We start from the raw sequence: 27,733 nt of genomic DNA on the forward strand, positions 1-27,733 counted from the left end.
CTGGAATGCTGTACCCTGCAGATATACAGATATGCACACATACACACACTTGCCAGAACTCAATAGGTATCCCATGCCTATCGACCCATTTCTACAACACTGTTGTGCTGGTACTGCAAGGCTCATGTAGCCATTAGGGAGAGGAGTGTAACAGGGTACATGTGATGTCCTATACAGCAGCAGCCACATTTCACTATCGCAGTGGGTATTGCGGTGGTTGTGAAGGCCCTCATGGTATTCCCAACTACAGGTGCACTAACACACACATGTGTCAGCACTGGGGTGCATTGCTGCAGGTGCTCATAGGTGTGTACCTGACTACTGTCCATGGAGAGATGGGTAGTGTAGGGGATGTGTGTACAGTGGTATCATACCACCTGCCATGTGCCAGCAGGCAGTCTATCAACAGACACCACTGTGGTGATCCTCAGGGTGAGATGACATGCATCAGCCAATCCTCAGGGTGCCTCCTGCAAATGGGCACTGAGGTGATCCAGTTGACATGTATGCAACATGTATTACAACACATGGTTATTGTCTGTGATGGAGACCTGTACCCAAGCATGTTCTGTTGACTGTGGTAGTATAGTGGAGGTACCTGTAATATGTGGTGCATACAGGGTGTTGTCTCTTATATGTGCCAGTTATAACACAGCTGGGCAGACATGTCAGTGTCAGTCAAGCATAGGTTGTCTGTACGTATCCAAGCTGGATACCTGCCATCTGCACATCTGTACAGGGACTGACAGACATCAGCTTGGCAAGTAGCTATGCAGTAGGATGAATGTGTCGACAGATGTCTGACAACAATATGTATGCCATTAGTACATGTTGGAAGCCCTCACTGACATGTGCTGTACAGACAGTAGCCTACAGTTACATCCCACATGTCAGATCATTATCTAGTAGGGGATATATACTGTGACACAGTTCACACACCAGGAACATGACAGTGAGACCACAGAGTCGAGCTATGTCTGTAAGTGTGCTTGCTGTCAGTACTACATTTAACACTCTACTCTTGCCTAGGAAAGCACTGTCAACAGTATAGCTGCCATGATACACTACATGCCAGTGTGACAGCACATAACCTGGGTTACTGCACTTGTATGTAACACATTCACATGGATAACAATGCTGTACAGGTCTTATATACTTGAGTGTCCCAGACATGACACTCACACCCCTTGCCACTGTAATAACAGCACATAGATGCATGTATTTTACATGGCATTACATACACTTATTACAGATGTCATTACCCTGCTATGTTATCAGATTGGGATGTGAGCACTGGTTACCAGGGCTGAGCCATGCTTAGCAGGTGTCAGCATTGCTGCAATATTACAGTTAAGCACATTTGCGCACAGGTAAGCAAAGCCTACATGGTGTAAGCTCCCTTATGTTTAACGTTACATAAGCACCACTTAGCTTCGCGTAAACCAGTGCAAATGCACTTAAATCTGCTCAAAACCACCTTAACCACTCTGCATCCAACAGCCCTTGTTCTGCCCAGCAATAAAATACACAGCCCTTGCAGGTCTTGAACCCAGCACCCTGTACACTATAGTCACAACAGGTAACCACTACGCCATGACAACTGTGAAGACAGTTGTTTTTCAAATATATCTGTCACCACACATATTGAATAGTATTGAACACTTGCTTTGACTTCCACAATTGTGTAGTACTTGTTATTGATATTACCGTTGCATCACATATGTTGTTATATCTAAATATACACATATCAGATACATATGATGAGATACATCTGGGAAGGTATACACAAGGTTTACACATGACAGGAATATGGATATATACATATACATATGTAGATATATGTCTACATGTACATACACATGTATATTCATACATATGTATGTCTACACATCTGTATAGTGCATCATATATATGGCCATTTTCGATCTCTCTGTGTATAAATATATATATATATATATATATATATATATATATATATATATATATATATATATATATACACATCCTGTGTGTACAGATATACATATTTATGTTGATATATATGTAGATATCTATAACTACATGTGCATACATATCTAATCAGATATACCTATTTAGGTCGATGTATATGTAGATATCCATAAATATATGTGCATATATATCTATATGTCTATGTGTGTGAACATATATTGCATGTATATGTATATATTTGAGTTGTTTTATATATATATATATATATATATATATATATGTATATATATCCATATATGTATGTATATATACATATATATTTACCATATGTCCAGAACATGGAGTGGAGTCCTACCTCAGCACCAATAGTCCCAACGTCTTAGTGCAAGGGGGTGTCATGTATGTATTGCAGGTATATATGTAGACTGTTGCTACTGTAACTGGTGTTGTCTTAACAGACATGTCGTGTGGGGGAGGTCATATCTGCTTTTGACATGTATGCCATTGGGTACTGACAGACATCATAAGGACATCATAGTACAGTACCACTGCTAGCACAGTAATTATCCTGTAGACTACAGCATAGATATGACCAATATATGTGGACAGTCTGGCACTCTGTGGTCAGTCCAGAGGTGTACGCAAATCCCCTTTATGCAATACATGTGGGCCACGCCTCACAATGAGATGTTAATAGCATTGTACATGGGCATATCACATAAATACTGGACTACATATGCCCACACAGTTTATGCATTCACAAACGCCAATCTGTCCTGACACATAATACCTGGTGGTGCAGAGGACTCATGGCCACATACTACCCAGTATTTAGTGACATACATTTGTACAGAATCCAACTGCTTTGTCAGAAATACACAACAGTTATGGTGGCCTGGCAGCAGTATGTCTTGCAAATAAATTGACATAGAAACACACTGGGTAATTACACTACGCTGCTAAGCATGTCACAAAGCCCTGTGCAAGCTATAGGCAGACTGCCACAACACTGGACTGCATTTTGTATGGGGGAATACACATGTACCTGCAAATATAGCAGGCTCTATATGCATGTCACATCACAGAGTAACAGACACCTGTCAGTAAGTGCATACTCACAACCAATGTGAACACAGCCACAGCCACATATGGTATGCAAGCTTAATATGACACTATATGGACTGTCTGATTAACACCATCCTCATATGTGCCACTCACACACTAACCCTACATACACTGGGTCATGACACAGTGTGGTCCGATGCCTGTCTGTGGTATTGGACACGTGTGTGTCTGGCCCTACAGACATGTGAGCCAAAAGGGTACCATACATTGGAGCAGCATGTAACATGAGATAGAACAGGACTAAGAACAATGGCATCTACCATAGTCTGTGCACAGCCCAAGGTACGTATGCACAATACACATACTGTCGACAATCACCATAAGTGCAAAGACCCCATTACTGTACACACAGCCTCAGAATGACCAGGTTATGTCCTCAGAAATAACCCTACTATACATAACATGTCTAGCAGTCTGATATCTGACTGACTTGTTATCAAGTATGATGTCAATAAATAATGGTGTACAGAACATATGCACCTCTTACGGCATGCCATATGTACAAAGGTTGACAGACTTGTGGCTGGAGCTACAAACACTAGGGCAATATTGGCATGTTGCTCTGATAACCTCATACATTTACTCTCGTACCAGGGTTTGTTGTGACATATATACTATGAGGGATATGAAGTCAGTAACTCTCATGGCTGTCACAATGTGCCGACTGCAATCCTCAGACTATGCATCTGCAGTTCTAAGATAGGTGTTCTGTGAGTAACACAAGAAACATAAGGCTTCACACACTGCCCAGTCTGCAGATAACCCTACAGATGGGAATTTCCTCAAACACATAACACTGTCATGACAGGGATTAAATCATGTAGACCAGCCATATCCACACACACCCTGTTAAACTGACATTACTCCAAATGCAGAAGAGCAACCCTTACATTCTGTAGTCATGTCTGGCACATCCCCCTCCTGTCTGTTGGCCTGTTTCCATAGTGTATGTTGTTAGAGGTAAATCCCAATACCATCTGTGATGCTGTTTGCCAAATGCCAAATTGAGGTCCTGCTCACAGTGAATGAAAAGGCCTAACACCCACATGATGTTCCTAGATATTGGAGTGTGTTTCCATGCAATTTGCTATGGGAATGTTACCACAGTTGTTCCACATGCAATCAGCTGGAAGGGGACTGCAGTTCATGCAGAGGCCATCAGCTGATCATGAGCATCACTTACAAAACACAAGCTGCTGCCTAAGCAAAGCAGGTGTACATCTCCACATTCACCAGAGAGGGAGTGAGAGAGACAGACATAGACAAAGTAAGTCAGGGAGGGGGTGGGAGAGTAAAACCTAAGCATGTTTTTGTCACACACCTACCAGTATGGGGTTTTAAACCCCTGACTGACTATGTATTGCTATCACATGTCTATGCAGTTATTGCATGCACCACATAGCTTACATGTTGGGGAGCTGTCCAAAGGTATATCTGATGGTGAGTGACATCTGTAACAGTGATATAGTAGCTATAATGTAGGTGTAGTACATGTGCCTGTCCACATGAACAGGTGTCAATGTCAACACAGCCACGCTCTCTCAGGGACTCACTCACATTGACACAGTTGACAGGGTCAGGAATAGACTTCCTAACTAGCTAGTTTGCCACAATACAGTAATGCGCAGGTATCACATGCACCACAGGGGTTATGCAGATGATATATCTGCAAAGGGTATGTGAAGGTATCTGACATCAGACAGCTTGCTTCAGTAGGCCAATGGGAGTTGTAGTAAGTGTGAATGTGGTCGAAAGCATCATACTCCACACACACAGACACAGGGTGCCAGTACTGACATGCATGGGTGCATTGCTTCACAGGTGTGTAGTGGTTGACTGTGCCAAAAGGCTGTACAAGGCTAGGTGAAGGGTATACCTTGGCATCAGGCCACATGACAATGGTCTGCAGTGTGGCTCAGGGGTGTAGTGTCTGGATTGGCCCACACAGATGGGTATTGTATTCACCATTCAGTCACCTGGGTTACTATTGTTTGTGGCCAGTGCTGTGCAATGCTTGCCACGTATGTGTTCTATAGTGCATGACATGGACAGTGTCTGGGATGTGCACACGGCCCACATGCATGTTTAGTGACACGTGGAACTGTACCTGGGGTGTTTGGCCCATGTTGTGTTCACAAATTGTTATCATCAGATGTGCCAGTCCTGGCCTCATGTGGCGGGAACTGGTAATGGACACCAGGTTGACCCTGCACCTACATTGATAGCATGATACAGGTATTCCCTGGTGTAAGTGGCATCTGTCCATACAGGGCATGTGTTTAAGGTATGGTATGTCCTTTGTGGGTCACATTTGATGGCACCACAGTTGTTGCAGGCGTCCAGTGGGGAACATAGTGAAGGCGCACTGTCTGCAATTATGTGCCTATTGTAGTGATGGGACAGGGTGCCATACCCTCTGTAGTCCACTGCAATCACACCATGGTTACTATCTGTGGGCAATATGCACGGTACTACCAACAAAGCGGTTGTTGCCTAGGCAAGTGTGTTTATGTATGAAACATGGGTTGAGAGTGTTTTCTGGGTAATACAAGTGTTGCTTAATTTGTTCGCCAGGCCTGGACGTCACATGTAGGGGTATGGATTGGCACCCCAACCTCTCGGATATTTGACGTCTGTTATCCTTGTAAGGTGGACATTGTGATATATAATAGGCCCACCATATAAAAAATTTGCAAAATGCACTCCACAATGAGTCCAGTTGTTACACACTCACAGCCACCTCCACACAGGATACAAATGACAAACACAGACACACACTTGCCATGTCTGGGATTGGAACTCCTACCTAAGTAGTTTATCACACTACAGCATTACGTAGGTATAGGATGTGCCATGGAGATTACTGGACTACGTCTTCCCCAAAGGTGTATTTCAAGATGAATGACATCAGCAGGCTTGCCAAAGGGCAATGGAGGTTATATTGACTTTGAATGGCATCAAAAGCATTGTTCCCTACACAGACAAACAAATACACAAACATCCATACTTGCCATGTCTGGGAAAAGAACCCCCTACTGAACTGCTATATCACACTACAGCATTATGCTGTTATTGGACGCACCACGGAGATTACTGGACTATTACTTCCCCAAAAGTGTATTTCAAAATGAATGACATGAGCAGGCTTGCCAAAGAAGGACAATGGAGGTTGTATTGACTATGAATGGCCTCAAAAGCATTGCTCCCTACACAGACAAACACACACGTGCCATATCTTGGAATAGAACCACTACTGAACAGCTGTATCACACTACAGCATTACGCTGTTATAGGACGCACCACGAAGATTACTGGACTACTCCTTCCCCAAAACTGTATTTCAAAATGAATGACATCAGCAGACTTGCCAAAGAAGGGCAGTGGAGGTTGTATTGATTGTGAATGGTCTCAAAAGCATTGTTCCCTACACAAACAAACACACAACCATCCAAACTTGCCATGTCTAGGAATAGAACTCCTACCTAACTAGTTTAGCACACTACAGCATTATGCAGTTATAGGACACACCACAGAGATTACTGGGCTATTCTTTCTCCAAAGGTGTATTTCAAAGTGAATGGCATTAGCAGGCTTGCCAAAGTAGGCCATTTGAATTGTAGTGAGTGTGACTAGCCTAAAAAGCATTGACCCCTACACAGACAAATACACACAGTTGCCACAGCTGGGATTAGAACTCTATCTAACTAGTTTATCACACTACAGCATTACACAGTTATAGGATGTGCCACAGAGATTACTGGACTACTCCTTCCCCAAAGGTGTATTTCAAAGTGACTGACATCAGCAGGCTTGCCAAAGTAAGGCAATGGGAGGGCAGTGTGTATGCATGGGCCATAACCCATTCATCTAGACATAGACACACCACACTCAGGCACACAAGGGTTTATATTCCGCAGGTATGTGTATACAACTGCTAGATGACTACTGCCTTGTACAGTCATGTTGCACAATCAGAACTATCACTACAGAGTATATAATGCTGAGGGATTCCAGAGGCTAATTTCTTAGGTGAGTAACATTTGCACATCATGTGGTTGTAGCCATTTGGCTTTGTGCTGGGTGAGACAGGCTCATGATGGAAGGCTCCTTGTCACTGTCACTCTCTTCCACACATTTATGTATGTGTACTTTTGGCATATTATAGTGTGTTGTCTGTGGATATATGTGTGTATTCCTATCCAATGTGTGTGCAAAGCATGACTGGTGCATACTGAGGAGTGTATGCACTAACATCTGCAACTGTCAGATATGTATGGTCCACTGCTGTTGCCAGACATGGGCTTCATTTCTTTAAGTGTGTGAGCATGCCCAGCATGACCTTTCAGTATTTTGTTGTCTGACATTGCCTTAATTTCCCTAAGTGTGGGAGCATGCCCAGTATGCCCTTCTGTATTGAATGTGTGGATCCATTCCAGGTAGATTGTACTCCAGTGCAGACTTTTGTGTTCTACACCTACAGCTAGCAAACTGTTTCTGCAGGATATCTGTAGATCAGTTGACAATATGCAGTCAAACTGGGAAGGGATAGTGGGTACTGTAGGTAACTGTGTCTGTGCTGCTTCTGCTACATGGTCCTGGTGTTAGCAGAGATATCCAGACATGTGTACTGTCATACACTGTGATATTTTATGTCATCAAGTGCTACAGGTAGGCATGTCTGCTCGCAGCAGTGTCCTGGGGAGCACAGGGTGAATGCAGCTGTGTCCAGTATTGTGGTTAAACTCCTACATATTCCTACAAACTAATGCCATTCTGGAGGGGGAGCTGCAGTCACTTGCTGCTGGGTCTGTGTAACTGGTTCAGCACCTTGGTACAGTGGTGGCAGAGGATCCCATACTTGTACATCTATCAACGTGACAGTATGGCCTTATCTTGCTGTGGCAAAACCTCACAGCTGTACAGATTCACACAGGTTACCCAGAGGCAGGGGTCATAAGTCAGGACATTACCCCTGTTATGGTTTACGAGCAGGTTTGCAGCCACCCATTCTTGTGTTTGCAACCAGGGATAGTATGTGCACACGGCAGTGTTTCGGAGTTTGCACATTTCATGCTGACCATGCTCCCCCCCCCATTATTCTATCCTCTTTCATACATTATGCAAACTTTCTCTGATACTTTCCCTATAGTTACCACCTCATCACAGCAATGTATTGGTGTTGGTCCACAGTTCATGCAGTGGGACATGGTGGATATGTTACTGTGGTTTGTCCACATGGCCTTGCATATGGGTTCTGTGGACTGTGTTATGTTGTTATTGGCAGTACGGGTGAGAAACAGGCATTTGGTAGAGGACTGTAGGCCATTTGGTAGTGATGTAGGCCAGCTGTAGCAGGCCATTAGGTTCTGTCAGTCCTACAGTCCCAGACTGCCATACCATATATTTCCCTGGGGTGACAGGGTAGGTGTGCTAGGTGTTAATGCGAATACTTTCTGTCAGTATTGATCAAGTGGTGTGGATGCTGGCAGGATGCTGCTTACAGCTAGGGACACACCTGCATGGGACACCTGCACTGCATGCTGCATTCCTTTGCTATTGCCATACACAGGTGGGGGTCATATTGTGCACATTCCCAACTGCAGGGATAAGACCGGAGAGGTACCTGTGTGTGGTGGATGGGTGAGCTGGCTGCATGTGTGCTATGGACACTACTTGCATCTGACTGACAGATATGCATGGGGCATTCCACTTATGCTGGCTTGTGCAGGGACATCAGCTGTTTCTCAATACATCATTCCTATGACCTTTGTGATCTGCAATTGTTTGGTCAGATGACATCGGTATTCCCAAGCCCAGATAATGTGCTGCAAACCTGTATGTACAATTCCAAGGGTGTGTCCATTTAACCGTTACACATTATACACTGTCTCTCTGCGGTACTTTCGCCTGTGTGCTGCTTATATATCTGGCCCAACAGTCATGCCATGTCCATGTTTCAGATGGTGACACATATTACCTCCATATATTTACAATGGCTTACTGCTAGAATGTGTTATACTGGGGAGCCTTGTGTTTGGCATTGCAGTTGTGAGGACTTGGCCCTCTCATCGGCAGTACTGGGCAATGGCTGCCAGGACAAACCTCACCATGCATAAATACATCCTGACCACTCTCACACAATATGAAACACACACCAGCCTAACACACGCATACCTGCATATTGTACAAATGCTACAATCTATCCTGCTACCTTGGCCACCTCAAGTAATCTGTTCTCTACTGGTATTATACCTACATATACATGTTACTACACTTCTACATAAGATTGAGGGGGGCACACCTGACTGTTACTACGTGTCTACATTGTATTGGGGGGGCACACCAGACTGTTACTACATGTCTACATTGGATTGGGGGGGCACGCCAGACTGTTACTACATTTCTACATAGGATTTGGGGGGGCACACCTCACTGTTCCTACATGTGTACATCGGATTGGGGGGCCACATCAGACTGTTACTACGTGTCTACATCAGATTGGGGGGGCACACCAGACTGGTACTACATTTCTACATAGGATTGGGGGGGGCACACCTGACTGTTACTATGTACCTACATTGGATTGGGGGAGGCACACCAGACTGTTACTACATTTCTACATAGGATTGGGGGGGCACGCCAGACTGTTACTACATTTCTACATAGGATTCGGGGGGGCACACCTGACTGTGACAACGTATCTACATTGGATTGGGGGGGCACACCAGACTGTTACTACATTTTCACAATAGGATTGGGGGGCACACCTGACTATAACTACGTGTCTACATCGGATTGGGGGGGCACATCAGACTGTTACTACATTTTTACATAGGATTATGGGAGGGCACACCTGACTGTTGCTACATTTTTACATAGGATTGTGGGGGGCGCACCTGACTGTTACAATGTGTCTACATCGGATTGAGGGCACACCAGACTGTTACTACATTTCTACATAGGATTGGGGGGGGGCACACCTGACTGTTATTGCGTGTCTACATCGAATGGGGGGGCACACCAGACTGTTACTACATTTCTACATAGGATTGGGAGGGGCACACCTGACACTTGTACACATTTGCTATGACTGTACTGGTATGTCAGGTACTCCATTTCATTCTGTATTCTAACCTATCATGCTGACTAGAGGCATATCAATGTACTACAGGTCTTAGGTTTGAATGACCTACATATCAGTTTCTGACTTCTTACCCTTCAGAACTAACATCCCACTGCCTGACCTGATGTAGTCTGTCTGTGCAGGCCTGGGGGGTACCCATAGCCATCATTCACAGGCCTTAGCACAGCCTTTGTGTTTGTCTATACCTGTCCTGCTAGCTAAGACTGTTGTTGGGTATGTGGGCTTCCCTGACTGGCATGTGTGTGTCATATGGACACATGTGGCCCAGCACATTTCCAGCAGTGGGTTTTGTCACCATGTGTAGTACTGGCTACTGTGGTGGTACCAGTATTTGCTACAGATCTCATGCTGCCACTATAGGTGTCTACTATCTGCTGGCATCCCATCCAGCCACATGATTCCCTTGCATGCTCACAACCAATACCACAGATACAGGTAACAACACATACTACTCCATTCGGCAATTGGTAAGAAGAGTGACTTACATTGTGGCTGTGCCAGTATTGAGGATGGTGCTGGAGGGATGTCTATGTTGGATGCACATAGTATACCCCCTATACATGATTGAGCACAGGTAGTGTCATGTTTGGCGTCCCTGTTACTGTATGTGCGAGTCAGAGAGAGGTGTCATTCCCTGGGTCCCTACTGTGTCAGTGTATGTGCTATGCATTGCCTCTTTGCCAAGGCCAGGGCATACTGGGCAAGCCTCCTTCTGCCTACTGGGGCAAGCTCAGGTTGTTCCTCCTCTGAGTCACTCTGTGCCTTGCAGGCCTTGGCAATGGTGGGGGGCTGTGTGGCCTTGCCGCATGCTGTTCCTGCTGCAGCTGTTTACGCAGGATAATATTGTGTAGCATGGCACATACGATGACAATTTGAGTACATATAGCTGGTGAGTACTGCAAGGCTCCACCAGATGTGTCCAGACACTGAAACCATGACTTGAGCATCCCAAACACATGCTCTATAATAATTCTGGTCTGTGCGTGTGCCTCATTATGGAGTTCTTGTTCAGGTGTGTGTGCATTTCTAATGGGTGTCATCAGCCATGGCTCCAGTGCGTAACCAGCATACCCCACTAGTTGACCATTAGGGATGTCCCCAATGACAAATCTCTGGTACAGCTGCATCAGATGCTAGATGTGGGAGTCATGATAGCTTCCAGGGCAGCCAGCACACACATTCATTATAATGCCCTGGGCATCGCACATGACCTGGCAGTTGATGGAGGGGAAGCCCTTGCAGTTGATGTAGACCCTACCCTGCTCACTGGGTGGTGCTTTGATGCATATGTGCATGCAGTCTATAGCATCCACTACCTCTGGGTATTCTGCTATTTGGTGGAAGAGATGCATATTTCTGGCCAATGCCTCACGGGTGTTGGGGAAATATGCATGCCCATCGGCATGTGCTGACATGGCATCCAGGAACTGGTGGAGTACCCTGGATGCTGATGCCTGTGAGATCCCCATGATATCCCCAGTTGGCCTTTGGAAGGTACCTGTGGCTAGTATTCTTAGGCCTACACATACCTTGGTATCCACTGAGATGGGTTCCCCTCTGTTCTGTGTGTCAGGTGTGGCCAGCACAGCTCAACAATTTGCTATAGGAGGTCCCTGTCCAACCTAAAGCGCTCCACTATCTCCAGCTCATGTAGCCCCTTGTAGGATACCCTGGGTCTGTACACTCTTCTCCGTCTCCTCACTGTTGGTTGGTCGACAGTATTCTCATTTGCACCACCTTCAGCCTCTTCCACATGTTGATGTATGATAGCTACTGCAGCCCCTATCATTTTGTTGTTTTTGTTTGTTAAAATTTCCCCACTTGTATTCACCGGTGGTGTAGAGTATGTGGGAAAAACCAGAGAGAAAGGTTTTTGCATAGTTTATAGTAGTGTTCTGGGCTGGGCTGATGCCTGTGTAATTGGCTGATTCTGATACATTTCACCTGCCAGCTAAGGTAGTTCTCCTTGATTACCTTCCTACTATGGTTTTCCATTCCCATTGCCTTCCTGTTTAAGTCCAGGGTTGCGCTTTGCAAACACAGTGCTCAAATGTGCACAAAGCTGCTACTTCCTGGTTTACTTTTTTTTTTTCCTTTAAAACCCGGTGCATGGCGCGCACACCCGGTTAGGCAATGTAAAGAATGCTAGGCAGCCTCAGAAACACCCCCTTGCTTAGCTCTGCTAAGCTAAGGGCAAACCCGAGACACAGAGCTCCAGTCCACTTACAGTATGCCTGACACACCTACCTATGATGTCAGCTTACTCTTAGGCTTGAACCAAGCTATTCCTGCACTTACACTGTTGGGTGCTGACTGTTGAGGGGAAAATCTGGGATTCAGTATCATTCCCCTCATTTGCATAGGATTGCCTGCAAATGCATAGTTACAGGTCCCATACTGAGCCCTTAGCAACCACTATTCACTGGCCATGTTGTCTTCTGCCTGACATTGAATATAATGGCAAAATAGTGATTTTGGTTAGAATGCTTATTTTTTTATATTTTTAGCCCGATCCCATTTGCACACCACTAATCTATGCTTATACAGCCGAAATTGGCTAAAAAAAAAAAAAAAATAGTTATTTTATTTTTTTAACTGTTTTCCATGCCAATGGCCATATATTTGGCCATTGGCATGCTTTGCATGTTATATACACCCTTTATTTGGAGCTGTCATGACTCCGTTTTGTAGTTTGCAGAAATGTACTCTTGTTACTAACCAAGTACATTTCTGCAGATTACACTAGTCCTCCACGGGGCGTCCGTGGTGGTGCAGTGGTTAGCATTGCCACCTCACAGCAAGAAGGTGTCTGGTTTGATCCTTGGCTGGGGCGTTAAATGTTAAAAGATCGAACGTTTGAAACATCGAACTGCATATGGTTGAGACCATATGGTCGATGTTTCAAAACATCAGTCTTTTAACATGTGTAAAATTAGATGAATGAAATTAGTTAGAAGACTGTAATGCAGGGGGACAAGCCCCCCACACCCCCCCACTTAAATATACCAACTCCGAGATCATGCTACACTTGAGAACACAGTGCAGAACGGGAAGTTTTCCTATTCCCTGCTGTAGCCCGATCTCGGAGTTGGTATATTTAAATAGGGGGGTATGGGGGGCACAGACCCACATGGGGGTGCAGGGGGGCTTGCCCCCTGCATTACAGTCTTCTAATTTCTTTAATCTAATTTTACACATGTTAAAGATCGATGTTTGAAATATCAACCATATGGTCTCGACCATATGCAGTTCGATGTTTCAAAAGTTTGATCTTTTAACATGTTACTTGTTGGGGTGCCTTGTGTGTGGAGTCTGCAGGTTCTCCCTGTGGACATGTGGGTTTCCTCCAGGTGCTCCAGCTTCCTCTTACATCCCAAAGACATGCTGTAGGTAGATTGGACACTCTAATTTGGCTCTAGGTGTTAGTGTGTGCGTGTGTGTGCCTTCTGTGGAAGGTTGGGTGCCGGGCTGGCAACTTGATTCTGTAAAACTCCACTGCCAGTCATGAGCAGACAGGTGATCTGCTGTGGCGACCCCTAACCAAGAAAAAGCCAAAAGAAGAAGAAGACACTAGTCCTGCACGGCTGGCTGACATCTTCCTGGATGGCAAATTCACCTCATTTGCATGGTTTTACCCTGCAAATGGGATAATTTGCATACAAGAGCTGCATACATGCAGGAATAGTGCAGGAGTGCTTGTGCATGTCCCTGCAGGAATAGCGTAGGAGCACTTGTGCACATCCCTGCTGCTTATTCCTGGATTGCACGGTGGGCATATTGCCTCCTGGTGCTCCTGCACTGTTCCTGCACACCGTGCATGGCTTGCTGAATCCGGGGGTTAGTTTATCCAGAAGTGAGATCACAGAAACATAGTTATGTTTTCAGTGGTTGGGCTATGAGTTTTGCCTTGAACTATTTAGGGTTTGTTTTATGTTATGGGAGTGAGAAATATAAAGAATGTTAAAACAATCATAATTATTGTTTCCTAACATTAACAAGAAATAAAATTGTCAGTTGTATTTTAATGCAAAAAAGTCACAGAAAAAGTTGAAAGTGATTTTGTTATGAGGGGAAATGAGGAAATGCTCCTTTGCTAATATAATAAATTGCAAGAATGGTGCACCTTGGTGAGATAGGAATTTTCCTACACTGACTTACATAAGACTGAGTTTTTTTCATACCCAAGTTAATCTGAAATAGTATTAGTCATGAAGACTGACTACTTCACCTAGTGCTGTCTTTTCGATAATACTGATAATTTGGTACAGAAAACATGGAAAAATGTTTTCTACTTTCAAATTTCGGGTCATTGAAGAAATTAAAAAAAATCCATACATCTCATATTCTGCAGTCAGTCTTCACTAAAAGTGACAGTGTGTCATTTATGCAGCTCAGACTAAATATGGCTACATATACTAAAGATGGCTTCATATTGTAATTCCAAGAATCATGATTACATAATTGTGAAAGAAGTCCAAAAATAAAGATTGGTGAATGTCAAATATTGCTTCTCTCCTTTAAAAGTCCAAGACATGGTGAGCCTTGCATTTTTGCGTTTTTGGTCATTCGGTGATGCAGCTGTAGCATTGTCGCCTCACAGCAAGAGGTTCTCCCATTCGATTCTCGGCTGGAGCGCCTTCTGTGTGGAGTCTGCATGTCCTCCCTGCGTTTGAGTGGCATTCGAAAGACATGCGTGAATGGGTGTGCCTTCGTTGAAGTTTGGGTGTTGGGCTGGCACCTCGGCATCGTAAAAATCTACTGCCAGTCATTAGCGGACCGGAGTTCCACTGTGGCGAACCTTAATCAGGAAAAGTCAAAAGAAGAAGTCTATTACTATTCCAGGACTCATTGTAATCAGCTGCAGAATATCAAACAGCTCCCACTAAAAATACTAAACCTAATGCAAAATGCTTGTATGGTTACATAAAAGCGCAAACAGTCATTCAGCTCCTCAGAACTTCTCCTTTAATATATGAATAATGGTAGTTAATACAATTATGTCAGAAAGTTAAATAAAAGTTCTTTCCATAACTGGCATTGAAAGACTTCTTCCATATGTCAGCTTATAGTTTATTTGCTTTTTATTAGTATTCTAGGATTGGAGATTTGTGATATAAAATGCATCTATAATCAAGTTATTTATTATAAGCACGTCTCTCATAGTTTGGGTTGAGTTTGTCAATCTGGGACAATATAATATTTAAAAAAAATGTGATCATCCTTGTACAGTAGGTGCATTACCTTTCTCAGTAAGGTTTATTAACAGACGCAGAACTAACACCTAACATTCTGAGACATCCTTGCCTGAGATCTCTCCTGGATGTTCTTTGTATTTTGTTGTTCTAGCTTCCTGTCTTTATCTAGCTATGAACATATCATTTTTACAGATTAAGGCAACTCTCCAACACTAGCTGATTCCTTTTCAGCTAGTTTTTCACATTTGCATTTATTTGATCTTGTTACCTTTTTAATCAGGTATACCTGTTATATTTAGGTAGGCTAGCAAGTGATATTTCCCGAACAGCAACAGTTAGCATTTAACACAAATAAGTGTTGTCAAGCTTACATCTTTGTATTTAATGGTGTTTATTTCTTAATGCAGTATTGTACCTCAGTATGTAGTCATTGCACTGCTAAACCTTTAACAGAACACTAATGGGCTTAGGTTACAGGCAGCTTTCTATAAATGGCACAGTGTTAAAAGCATCAGGTAACATTTCCTGACATAATATGTATATTAAACTGCAGAATTCATTTATGCAGAGCTTGATGGATATGGGACTAGAGGGAAATTTCTGACTGACATTATCATATTTATTTTGAAATGCCACAGTATGAGCAAACAGATAGATAGGATGAGATATTTTGCTAATAGCTGCCTGTGAACAGATGCCCTCAACAATTTAATTAATGGGCCATAATAACCATGAACATATCCTAATGTGGAGCTTTACAAAAATAAGTATTGTAGGTAAATTTGACTGAATTGTGTTACCTTACTAATGCAATACAAAGGACAATTATCTTGAGTGAATATTGGGTGCACTTTTCAATAGTAGTTAAAAGCCCTGCTAAATGAGAGATTTAGGGCAACATTAAGAATCATCTGAGGTATACATCATCTCCTGTGTGTTGGCTGGTTATCAAAACATCCACCTCTGTATTGTTCCATTTATTAGGCAGATATCTTCAACTTGCCTTAACTTTACAATAGTACATAATTAGTAGGAAATGTTGTGTTTCCTTGCTGTGTGAACCCAGAATTTTCAAACCTGATGTCTTTTGAGGGAACTGAGCCAGATTTTAGATTCGTATATTAAATGCTGTCAAAAATAATTATTTAGCATGAAATCTAATGTCAAAGTATGGTTATAAAACTTACATGGCACTATCACAAAATGAAACAAATGAGCTATACCAATGTACTTATACCTAATATTCAAATAAGCTGAGAACCCCCTAACCAAAAACAAATTAAAAACATCAGCAGACTGTACTGACAGCTTCATTGCAAATAAAACAAAACATACATAACCCATTATCAGAATTATATTACCTAAGTAAAAAAAAAAATCACTGTAAAAGCTGGCTGTGAAAGGATTGTTTATGTGCCCCCTATATCAATTATCTCAGTTGAAGTCTATTCAAAGGATCATTTATGTTACATTGCATAGTTTATTAGAGTTTATAGCATGTAAGATAAGAGATCTGCAATTAAATACAAAACCATTTATAATTATGAAAATGAGACACAACCAGACATTATGATAATATTCAAGTTAGCCGATGTATGACAGAATGTAACCCTTGGTTATATCTCCTTCCATGTTGTATCTTATGGTGCTGATTAAATTAAGCATTACCATAACATCTAAGGAATATCAAACTTCTTAAATGCCGTCTCTTTTTCTTCTCAAACCAAATAATGTATTCCACTGCAATGTAATGCTAGAATACTCCAGCTGAGGACTTGATAAATTAACTCTGGTTTATTAAAAATAATTCAGTATTGCGTAAAGGGTATAAAAGCACACAGTTTTACTCTGAAGCTGAAAGTGAAACATGAATCTCATTTCTTGCTGATTACTTAATAGAGAAGTTCTCCAAATTTTTATTACACTAATTTACTTAAAGTTTCTAAAATTACTGTTGCACGTATTCTGCACTAGTGTTTCTTCTTTCCCTTCAAGCAGCACCCCAAAATCTACCTGTCATGCTGTGGACTATGAAAGATATCTGAAGATTTGAAGATTTCATGAAGCTGAATCATATTTACTGCATTCAGAATTAGAGAAAGCTGAAGATGTACCTTTTAGATTTGAGTAGTTACAGAGTTAATCTACAGTATGTATGCACACACACACACACACACACACACACACACACACACACACACACACACACATAAGTCATCTCATTACAGTCATAAACAAACATAGAATTCTACTTTACATAGTACTACATATTGTAAAATGAGGCAAGGAAAGTCTTTAAAGTAGTTTAGTGCAGTTTATTTTTAAGCAAGAATGTGCTGCAGATAGATTTTAATATTTTCTCTCTCTCCGTCTCCATACTGTGAATGGGTGGTGTACTATATTTAACAATTTGATAAAGTGAAGTCTGTTAGATTTTGTGTGCCTACAGATCAGCCTTCTCAGGGTTAGGAGAGGAGGAGTAAAACGTGAGTCTCTATTTCACAGCCACAGATCATAGCTACTACTGTTTTTTTTTATTTATTTATGATGATCAAACTGGTTTGAATTAATCATTTATCATAACCTGTAAAAACAATAAATGCTGAGACCCACAAGCCAGAGTTCCTTCTTGACTTCTGTTGTACTTTTCTCAGTGGAAATCTACATGTTTTATACCAGACGTAAGTTTACATCCTCAGCATTCAAGGTTTCATGCGATATTTGTGTTGTGCACTTCAAACTTGTGATCTGAACTAGTTACAAACAGTCTGCTGATGGTGATTCTTTCTACTTCCTTTGTAGCTGTTCTTTGAGCAAGAATGAAGGGAGAGTGACTGTGTCCTTGGCTACTTTTATTTGATACTGTTGGGGCTGGTCTTTTACCAAAAAAGGGCAGATGTTTCAAGGCTGTGATGGAAATCATCTTACTATGACAGCTTAATATGAAAATCCAAGAGGAATGGAAATCTTGGTAAGATATAGGCTGCAGCATGTTTTATTAATATTTAATTCCACTGGTACTTGTATGTTCATTCCTTTTGATTCCAAAACTCTGTAGCATTTTATGATATGCTTCCATGTAAGCTAACCTTTTTCATGCATTCATGATACATTTCATAATAATTTTAGTGTAATACACGTACCATTCATTCACTGCCTTTGGTGTACACTAGTTGTTTTGCTGGTTGTTGTTGTTTGTCTTTTGGCTTTTCCCATTTAGGGGTTGCCACAGCAGAACTCCGGTCCGCTAATGATTGGCAGTAGATTTTCATGAACTCTGAGGTGCCAGCTCGATGTTCAACCTTCAGCGAAGGCACGCCCATTTACGCATGTCTTTCAAATGCCACCCAACCGTGGGGAGGACATGCAGACTCCACACAGAAGGCACTCCCCGCACTCTAGCCGAGAATCGAACGGGAGAACCTCTTGCTGTGAGGCAACAACGTTACCGCAAGAGGTTCTCCCGTTCAATTTTCGGCTAGAGTGCGGGGAGTGCCTTCTGTGTGGCTGGTGACTCAGCCAATTTTTTTTTTTCATTTATGTAACATTTTTTTTTTGTACAGAGAAAATAAGGCTCTCATTTAAAGAGCTTATAGATGTATTACTGTGGCGCGCGTGTGCACACACACACACACACACACACACACACACACACACACACACACACACACACACACACACACAAAAATCAATGCCTCAAATGAATTATCCCCACCCTTCAACAGCTGCACTTTACTGTGTTATTCCATTTTGAATTCTTTGCACTAATGCTTGGAATGTCTGTATTAAACACTACCCATGTCACCACCAATTTCCCTAGGATCACCCTTCTGATGCCTCTAGGCATATTTCCTTATTTTGTTTGCAGTAATGTTTACAAAATCGTGCTATAGATAAGGTTATTGAAATATTTCTTCATAAAGCTTATATAATGGGCAATATGGCTGTCTGTGTACTTGAACTCTGTCTAGTGCAGCTAAACAGATATTAAAAAACATTCATATACTATGTATTAATGTCACCATGATTTTAATATTTCTCTAAATTTCTCAACAACCAGGCAGCACAGACAGATCTACCTGACCTCCTATTAAAGCTCTGATCTGGATGAACAAAATGATGTTGACAATTATGTGTGTAGCCTGAGAAGTTATTGAGTTTGTATAAGTTGTTTACAGAATTAAATGTTTAATGTATTTATTCAGATGTGTAAGCAGAGCTCTAGTCTAGCTGGCTCAGCTAGCTGAGAGTGCCATTCCCAGATCTGCTGCCACTCTCAAAGCAGAAAAAAAGTATCTTCTCTGATCTGGGACTTTGTACCCCTCTTCTTTGGAGAGAGCTGTCTTCATTGGCTCATTTCTGTGCTCCTTAAACTGTAACTAAAAAAAAAAAAAAAAGATCCTGAGTCAAAAAAGAAACTTTCTACTTTTTAAAAACTGTAGCAAATGTATACAACGCATGCTTCTCTCCTGGTCATAAAAGCAGTTTAGCCATTAATTTAGTGTTCCCAGCATGGGAGCGCCATATTTGAATTGTAAATTTCACTAACTGCTCCAGCCGTAGTTGCAGTGCAAGTTTTCTTTTTCTGTTAGTTTACACAGTGTTAACAACATTAGAGTTCCACTGATTGATGCCTGAACACTCAGAACTTTCATAGTGTGTTTAAACTTACCACATCACAATTTGTAGTGTATTGCTTAGCAGAGGTATATGGCATATATCGATAAGCAGCTATAATGCTGTTGCTTGAATTACAATCATTCTGTGTATTTTTCCTTTGTGCCTATGCATTTGCAGTTTGTGTTTTTTTTAATTGATTATTGTGTTGTTCTTAAATGCATTCATTTGCAGATAATGTAATGTACATTTAACTTACTGTATAATACCTAATGTTTTTAAATTACCAACAATAATCACTTGTTGTCTATAAAAAGCACTCTAGTTTTCATACAGCTGTTTTTAACTTTGCAATAGCATACAAGTCTTGACTAATTTCAGTCAGTATGTTTTCTATGTATAATCTGCTAAGAATGTTATATTAATTAATTTTTCAGTATTGACACTGATTGCCACATGACAGCACCATTACTGAAGTAGGTAAAAGGTGATAAAGTGCAACGTGTGTTAGCAAAAATTGTGTGATAGTTAGAAATTAGATTATTTATTCTGTTTCCGTACAACTAGGTAATTACAGTGAAATATAAAATCTACATCTTCATAAGCTCTTTCATCTTGTAGTTTCCCCTCTTACTGTGATCTTGAACCTGTTTTGTCCACCTCTGTGCTATCTTGTTGTTTGTTTGATTCTAGTAACTCCAAGGCTTACATACGGTCCTCATAAATGTCTTAAAATTTTGTTTTATCCTTTCCTCTGAGTTTAACTTCCTGCAAACTTATCCTTTTTATATATCGTATCTCTAGTATTCGTCCTGTACAAAAGCATATTTTAACCTTACATTTTCATAGTCCAAGAACATCCATCTATTTTCCCTTACATTTTTAAAATCTGTGCTTTTTTCATTTTCAGTCCCAACCTGCCCCTAGCTGTAGGAAGGTGACCCTAAAAGACTGTTGTACTATTTAGTTCAGTTTAACCAGTAACACTTAGAACAAGGCCTCCTTTCAACCAGCACCATCTTTTAAGTAGACTGTTTAAGTGACAGCTTCCCAGAATATACACATAGCTTACTGTCCATCATGCCAAAAAGCAGCACTTTAAATGGTACACTAACCTCTCAAATTTTAGTCAAAATACTTTCCTTCAGCTAGTCTTCTCTGAAATCCCTTGCCCTAGATGAGGCCATCAGCAATTTCAATATGATATTCCTAAACTGCTAGAATAACTGTGCCCCATCTGATTCACTTTATATCCTCAAAATACTAAAATATCGAAATTCAGTATGTCAAGGCTATAAAGTGGAAACCTGAAAAGAACGAAAACTCAGAAGCGCAAAATTGAAAATCTCGCATACCATTGATTTTTTTATTACCGCTTCTGGTGTACACAAACACACACCTTCCTCCCCACACAGAAACACAAACTCTGTCCTACATAAAATCAAAATATTCTAACAAAACACACAAAACACCACATCACAGTAACAAAACACACCAATACACACCACAGCCCCTACCCAAAATCCTTAACACATAAACACTTACCTTAATCTATAACCAAATACTGAAATTCGATATTTTATTATTTTGAGATTCTAAAGTGAATCTGTCCCATCACATCAGAAAAGACAAAAAACAACCATTCTGCTTGGCTATATAACAAAAGTAAACCTATTGTGCATAACAGGGTCAAAGAAAGACTGGCATAAACATCAAACAACCCCAAAATTTCCATTGCTTCAGGGAATTCCTTACCCTAGCCAAAAAGCAAGTTAGCAATGACAAGAAAAAGTATTATAAAAACCTACAAATCAACCACAACTACAACCCTAAAGTTTCTGTTCTTTCATAGTACACTGCTACATTCTAGCTCCTTCACTAAAAGCACTCCTTAAGGACCATGATAAAGTCAATACATACTTCACAGAAAGGATTGTTACCCTTGCTAAGAACTATCCTATCTCTGCCAGCTTCATCCCTACATGTATTTTCCAAGCCTCCTTACTTGTCCTCTATACCTGACAAGGCTGACCATTACCAGTCCTTCACTACTTCTAATTGCCCACCAACTTTATTTTGTTAATACTATTCAGCTCAAATCAGGTGCTGGTACAGTAGCATAGAACTGACACTGCAGACTGGGATTAGAGAATGGTAAGGCCCTTATAACGCTAAACACTGAAGAACAACTACAGTCAGAAATTGAAAAAATGTTTACATTAGAGGGTCTTAGGTTAGAAATTGAGGCTACTGTGGTACAGGTCCTTGATGCTTCTCCTGCTGACATCCAAGATGGAGGTAAAACTACTCATTACTTATTTTTTATAAATAAATGTCACTTTAAAATAACATATATCTTGAATAATCTTCTTTTAACACATAAATATTAGCAAAATATAACATGATAACTAATACAACCCAAATGATAAATAAAGTGGTTCACTAAGAGATTTTGTCTCTCTAAAAATTGATAATCTTTGTCCATATTTGAAATTAAAAGGTGTTCTTCTAGATCTTACGTTTAAAATATTAACTTCATTTTGGCAGACAAAAGTGGCTATGTTTAAAACTTCTTTCAAAGGAGATGTATTATTTTCTTCCAGTTTTTAGTTATTTACTTTTGAACTGGTTTGTTTGTATGATAATTTGTACCTTATGTTCTCAATAATAAAGGAGTTTAAAACCCTTTCATTTATGATGCCTGTATATTTCTTATATTTTAAATATTTTTGAAAGCCAAACATAATTTCTTTAATGTCATTCGATGTTTTGTTCCTGCCTGGAAAACAGATGCTTTCCATTTTTTTTACTGATATTCAATGTAAAGCTTTTGGTATAATACAATAAGAGTTATACTTAGTTTTAAGACCTTTTCTAACACTATTGCTACTTTAAGATTCAATATTAATTGACATTTTTATTTAGTACTTTTACTTGGCCCCGGTGTTTTCTCCTGTATGTTTAATTGCACTTCTTTTAAATGTTCGTGTGTAGTTCCTTATCCCATTCAGTTTACTGTGGCACCAGTAATTTATTTTTCCATATAATTATGATTTCAGTGAGTCCCAAACATCATGTCATGACTCTCCACTTTATTATTTATTAAAATATAGTCTTTGTTTGCTTTAAGTAGAAACTCTTGAAAAACCTTAAGTTTGTATATATAGGCTGGAAGTCTATTAATAATTCTGGATTTTCTTTGAGAAAGTGGTAGAATAAAACACAGTCCACTATGATCAGAAAACAGACTTGGTTTCACTTTTACATTTCACAATTTCTTATTCAAATCATTGGAAATGTACATTTTATCTAGATTGGTCTGAATACTAAATATATAAGAAAAAAGGCTAAATGCCAAGAGAATTAATTCAGTAAATTTGTTTCCTCAGTCTAATTATTAAGTGATTGCCGATGCTGAAATTGTAAGGTTTCTACTAGCACTAGTGCCTTTATTACTTAGCATAAAATTAAGGTCCCTGTCCAGAATTAGGCAACTCTTTATGTTATTTAGTAATGCCTCTAAATGCTGCCTAGCAAGCTTCTCTGTAAGTCTTAATATTCAGTTAAATATTCGCTGAAGTTAGGATCCTATTTTTATATTTGAATGCTATTGTATAAAAATGTCCTTTGTTGTTATACTTTATGCATAGAAGACTATTGCAGTAATTGCCACTTTTCTTCAAGTAAAAATAACAATACAACATTAAAACAATAATAAGTTATTTAAATAATCTTATTTCTACTGTTGAGGCCAATAATATTAAAATGCAATAAAGTTAAAATGGCATCACTTACCAAGATACAGTGGCTTAATTCTAATCGATATTCCTCTTGAGAATGCTTACATACTATGGGGTTCACATATATGTAACCCTAAGTCTGAAAGGAAGTAACAGATTTATTATTTTTTATAAGAATGCTTGGAAGAAAAAATATTATATCTGAAAACTACTAAATGCATTTTATATTCTGACCATATCTTAACCCTAACTAGAATAACAGTTTTTGTATTTCTTAAAAATACTAAATACTTTTTATATTCTAACCATATTTTAAATCTAGCTAGAATAAGAGGTTTAGTATTAGCATGAATTTTCTGAATGATAAAGGTTCTGAAACTCTAGTGCCTGTCTTTATTATTGACTGCAGTCATCAATGATTTGCCAGAAAACTACAAATTTTATGAAGAACAGACAAAAGATATGAAGCAAAAATTGGGACATTGTATGGCATTCTGAACAGCTGAGTGGTATGTGTGGGAGTGAAGTACCGGTATTTGTTAAAATATAAATGCCCATATTTTAACAAATGCCAGTATTACATTTGTGGTTGCAGTTGAAGTGCTGAAGCATTAAAGATCCTACTGTGTGGCAGACTGATTGTAGCGAGATGCTTGTTACATTTGTAGCATGCAGCTTGCTACAGTTTCATGTAGAAAATACCTTTCTTGGGGTGGGGGAGTCAAAGTAAAGACTTTTATTTAGCTACAGTTCTGGCAATTGTGGAGGCCCACCTAATGTATGGGGCTCTATTGTGCCCATTTGGTCCTAAGAGCCTAAATCTAGCCCTGGCTATAATTAAGTGTGAAACATGTTTTGACTTACAGGACAGGCAGCATTATAACAAATGTAATTTAGTTTAGAAAGTTCAAGAAAGGATGAAAGGATGTAGTGGTGTAATCAACCTTAGTCTAAATCATTCACAGAAGTGAGATAGGCCAGTCAACTGGAGGGGAGGGAGTGGAAAAACACATTAGGAGACTGTTCTATGTGCTGTGGAATCATCGTGCTTTGGATTAAGGAGAACAAGACACTGGAATTCATGAATATGGAAGTGAAATTGAGGAAACAATGTGGTAATCTTCTATTGTACAGATTACCCTTAAGGCAAAATCCCTAACATTATGTCCATTTCTAGTGAAGGGTTTCGTTTGTTTGGTCAACTTTTGTCAACAAGTGGAAGTTTAGGAGTTTGGGGTCAAATGTCCGGTTTATCAAGCAGGCATGTTGTTGAATGTGTGTTTCGCTGAATCTGGTAAGTGGGATGTGTAGTATGTGTGTGTGTGTGTGTGTGTGTGTGTGTGTGTGTGTGTGTGTGTGTGTGTGTGTGTGTGTGTGTGTGTCCTAGCTGTCTTCTGTAGTGTTAGTATTATGGGTATGGCAAGCCTCATAGGCGAACTAGACAACCGCCTAGGGTGCTGTACAGGCCGGCCTCATAAAGGGCGCAAATTAAAAACTTTACTTCTCCACACTTTTCAGTTTACTGTAGCATTGTGCCCTCCCCCACTTCCTTAATCCAAAGCATGATGATTCCACAGCACATAGAACAGTCCCCTACTGTGGTCTTCCACTCCCCCCCCCTTGCATCTATGTGATGAGTCTCAGTGGCTGCCCTTGATGAGCATTATTAAAGCATCCAATCAGTGATTCTTTCATACCACTGACGTCCCTGGTTACTGCTGCAATCGACAGTATATAACTCAGATCACACCCGCCTCTCATACCTTTCTTCATTGACAAGATAGAGGTGGGCGTATCTGTTCGTCATTGCTTCCTCTTCCTGAATCTGATCTCTGGACTGGACGGCGTGAATCATTGGCGAACTGGTTTCCTTCACCACATGGGCTACAAACTCCGATTTTCAGATTTTTTTTATGCAGTCGTGCCCTTTGTTTGCTTCACTTGCTTGCTTCATTGCTTCTGGTAAAGGTAAGTCGATGTGTGCAGGCAGCTCTCATGCTTTGTCACTCACACAAGATATTCTTTTTCTCACATATTGCTGTGTTTTCCTGCTCTGGGTTAGAGTTTATTTGTAAAAATGACCGTTCTTCCTGTTTTCTTTATCAGCTGGTCAGCAAGTGCATCTCATTATCCCATCTTTTGTGTGCCAAATTTACTCGTTGTGCTTACGGTGGCAGTGCACCGCTGCTCAGACAACAAAGGCACAGTCACTGAGTTGTTATAGTATTTAATCCTTGCTGCCTGCACGTCGTAAAGAAATTGCTTGTTTTAATAACACACTGGCTAGCTAGAATATGTTGCATTGTATTTGGAGAATCATGTGTTTGCCAGCAAGCTAGCAGGTCCTTAGGTAATGCTGTTTATTTTGGTGTATGAACCACAGTGCTCCTGCATGCTGTTCAATAGCAGCTTGGTGATCTTACAGATGTATATCTGGTTATTTTCTTTATACAGACGAGCGCTTAAGGCATAATGTAACTGTTCTAGGCAAAATCATAATTTGGGATTAAAACACATGTTGACCCAACTCTTCCTGCTCAAATTTCATGTCTGTTTTAATCAGCATTAATTGTATGACAAATGTATGCTAAGGGCACTGCAATGATGTTTGATATGTCAAACTTGCATTTAGTTTTATGTGCTTTGATGCAAAAGTTATGCCCCTTACCTGATACCTCAAGTTACTTCCAAAGTAGTTGCTAACTTTTATTCTCAGTATTAGAATGGTTTGCTGGTCTGCAAAAGTTGCATGCAGTATCTTTAAAGGTTGTATAGCTACATTTGCCGACTGGAGTCTGAATTTAAGAATTATTTTAGACAAAGGAAAAATCTGATATGAAACAAGTGCTGCATACTGTCAGGGCTAAGAACTGCAATCTTAATTCGTTACTGTTTTTCCTAATTATATTCATAATGTTGATAAATGAGCAGAAAGTTTAAAAACAATCCATTTAATATTGTTGTTGTTTGTCTTTCGGCTTTTTCCTGGTAAGAGGTCGCCACAGTGGAACTCCGGTCCACTAATGATTGGCAGTAGATTTTTTTTTTATGAAATGCCGAGGTGCCAGCTTGATGCCCAACCTTCAACGAAGGCACACCCATTTATGCACGCATGTCTTTCGAATGCTACCCAACTGCGGGGAGGACATGCAGACTCCACACAGAAGGCACTCCCAAGCCAAGCCGAGAATCGAACGGGAGAACCTCTTGCTGTGAGGTAACAACGCTTCCACCGTACCACAGTGGCATAATCCATTTAATATTAAATAATGGAAAAAAAAACACAGCTCAGTGCACCAAGAATCTTGTTATATGCTTTCTTATATAGTAAACATATACAGAGGGCTTTGCTGAGTGCATTTAACCACTGGAGGTGAAGTTTCTTATGTAGTAAACGTATACAGAGGGTTTTGCTGAGTGCATTTAACCATTGGAGGTGATGTGCCTTTATGCACTGTATCAAGCAATCTGTTATGTTGATGGGCTCATACCAGTGATTTTATGCTGACACATGATCTGTTTCTAATGAACATTATATAGTCATCTACTATTGACGTTTATTGCTGCTGTTCTTTAGCTGTTGTAATTTAATTTGTAAATGTTACCTAGACAGAGTATTATCATGCTTTTTCTAATTCCTTTAGTTACCATTTTTCAGTTGATGTATGAATAGTTTTTGACTTTCTTAGCCATACAGTCTTGGATCACACTTGAAATTGGTACTTACCTGGGGTACTTGCTAAATGAAGTGAGACTTAATAATGAAACATGTTTTTTAATTCCCTAAAGCTATGATAATTATTTTGATTCCTGAGCATGGATTTACTGACAAAATGCTATGGCTTTTTGATAACTCAGTATAGGAGTTGATAGAGTTGCCCTCGGATTATATATGAGAAAACAGATTTATGCTGTAAACCATTTTTAATAAACATTTCTATAAGACTGGTCACAGATTCAGT

The 27,733-nt window shown here is 40.4% G+C and overlaps 1 long non-coding RNA gene across 3 annotated transcripts in view; it reads left to right on the forward strand.

The window, feature by feature from the left end:
- The window catches only part of LOC122805566, a 2,364,904-nt gene that overhangs the window by 1,087,578 nt on the left and 1,249,593 nt on the right, over window positions 1-27,733 (forward strand). For all 3 annotated transcript variants that reach the window (XR_006365383.1, XR_006365382.1, XR_006365384.1), the window contains exon 4: window positions 18,217-18,385. This is a non-coding gene — a long non-coding RNA (uncharacterized LOC122805566). The remainder of the gene's footprint in view (window positions 1-18,216; window positions 18,386-27,733) is intronic.

Source organism: Protopterus annectens, chromosome 6.part1, assembly GCF_019279795.1.
Source record: "Protopterus annectens isolate FY-2018-M chromosome 6.part1, PAN1.0, whole genome shotgun sequence".
Lineage (NCBI taxonomy): Eukaryota > Metazoa > Chordata > Ceratodontiformes > Protopteridae > Protopterus > Protopterus annectens.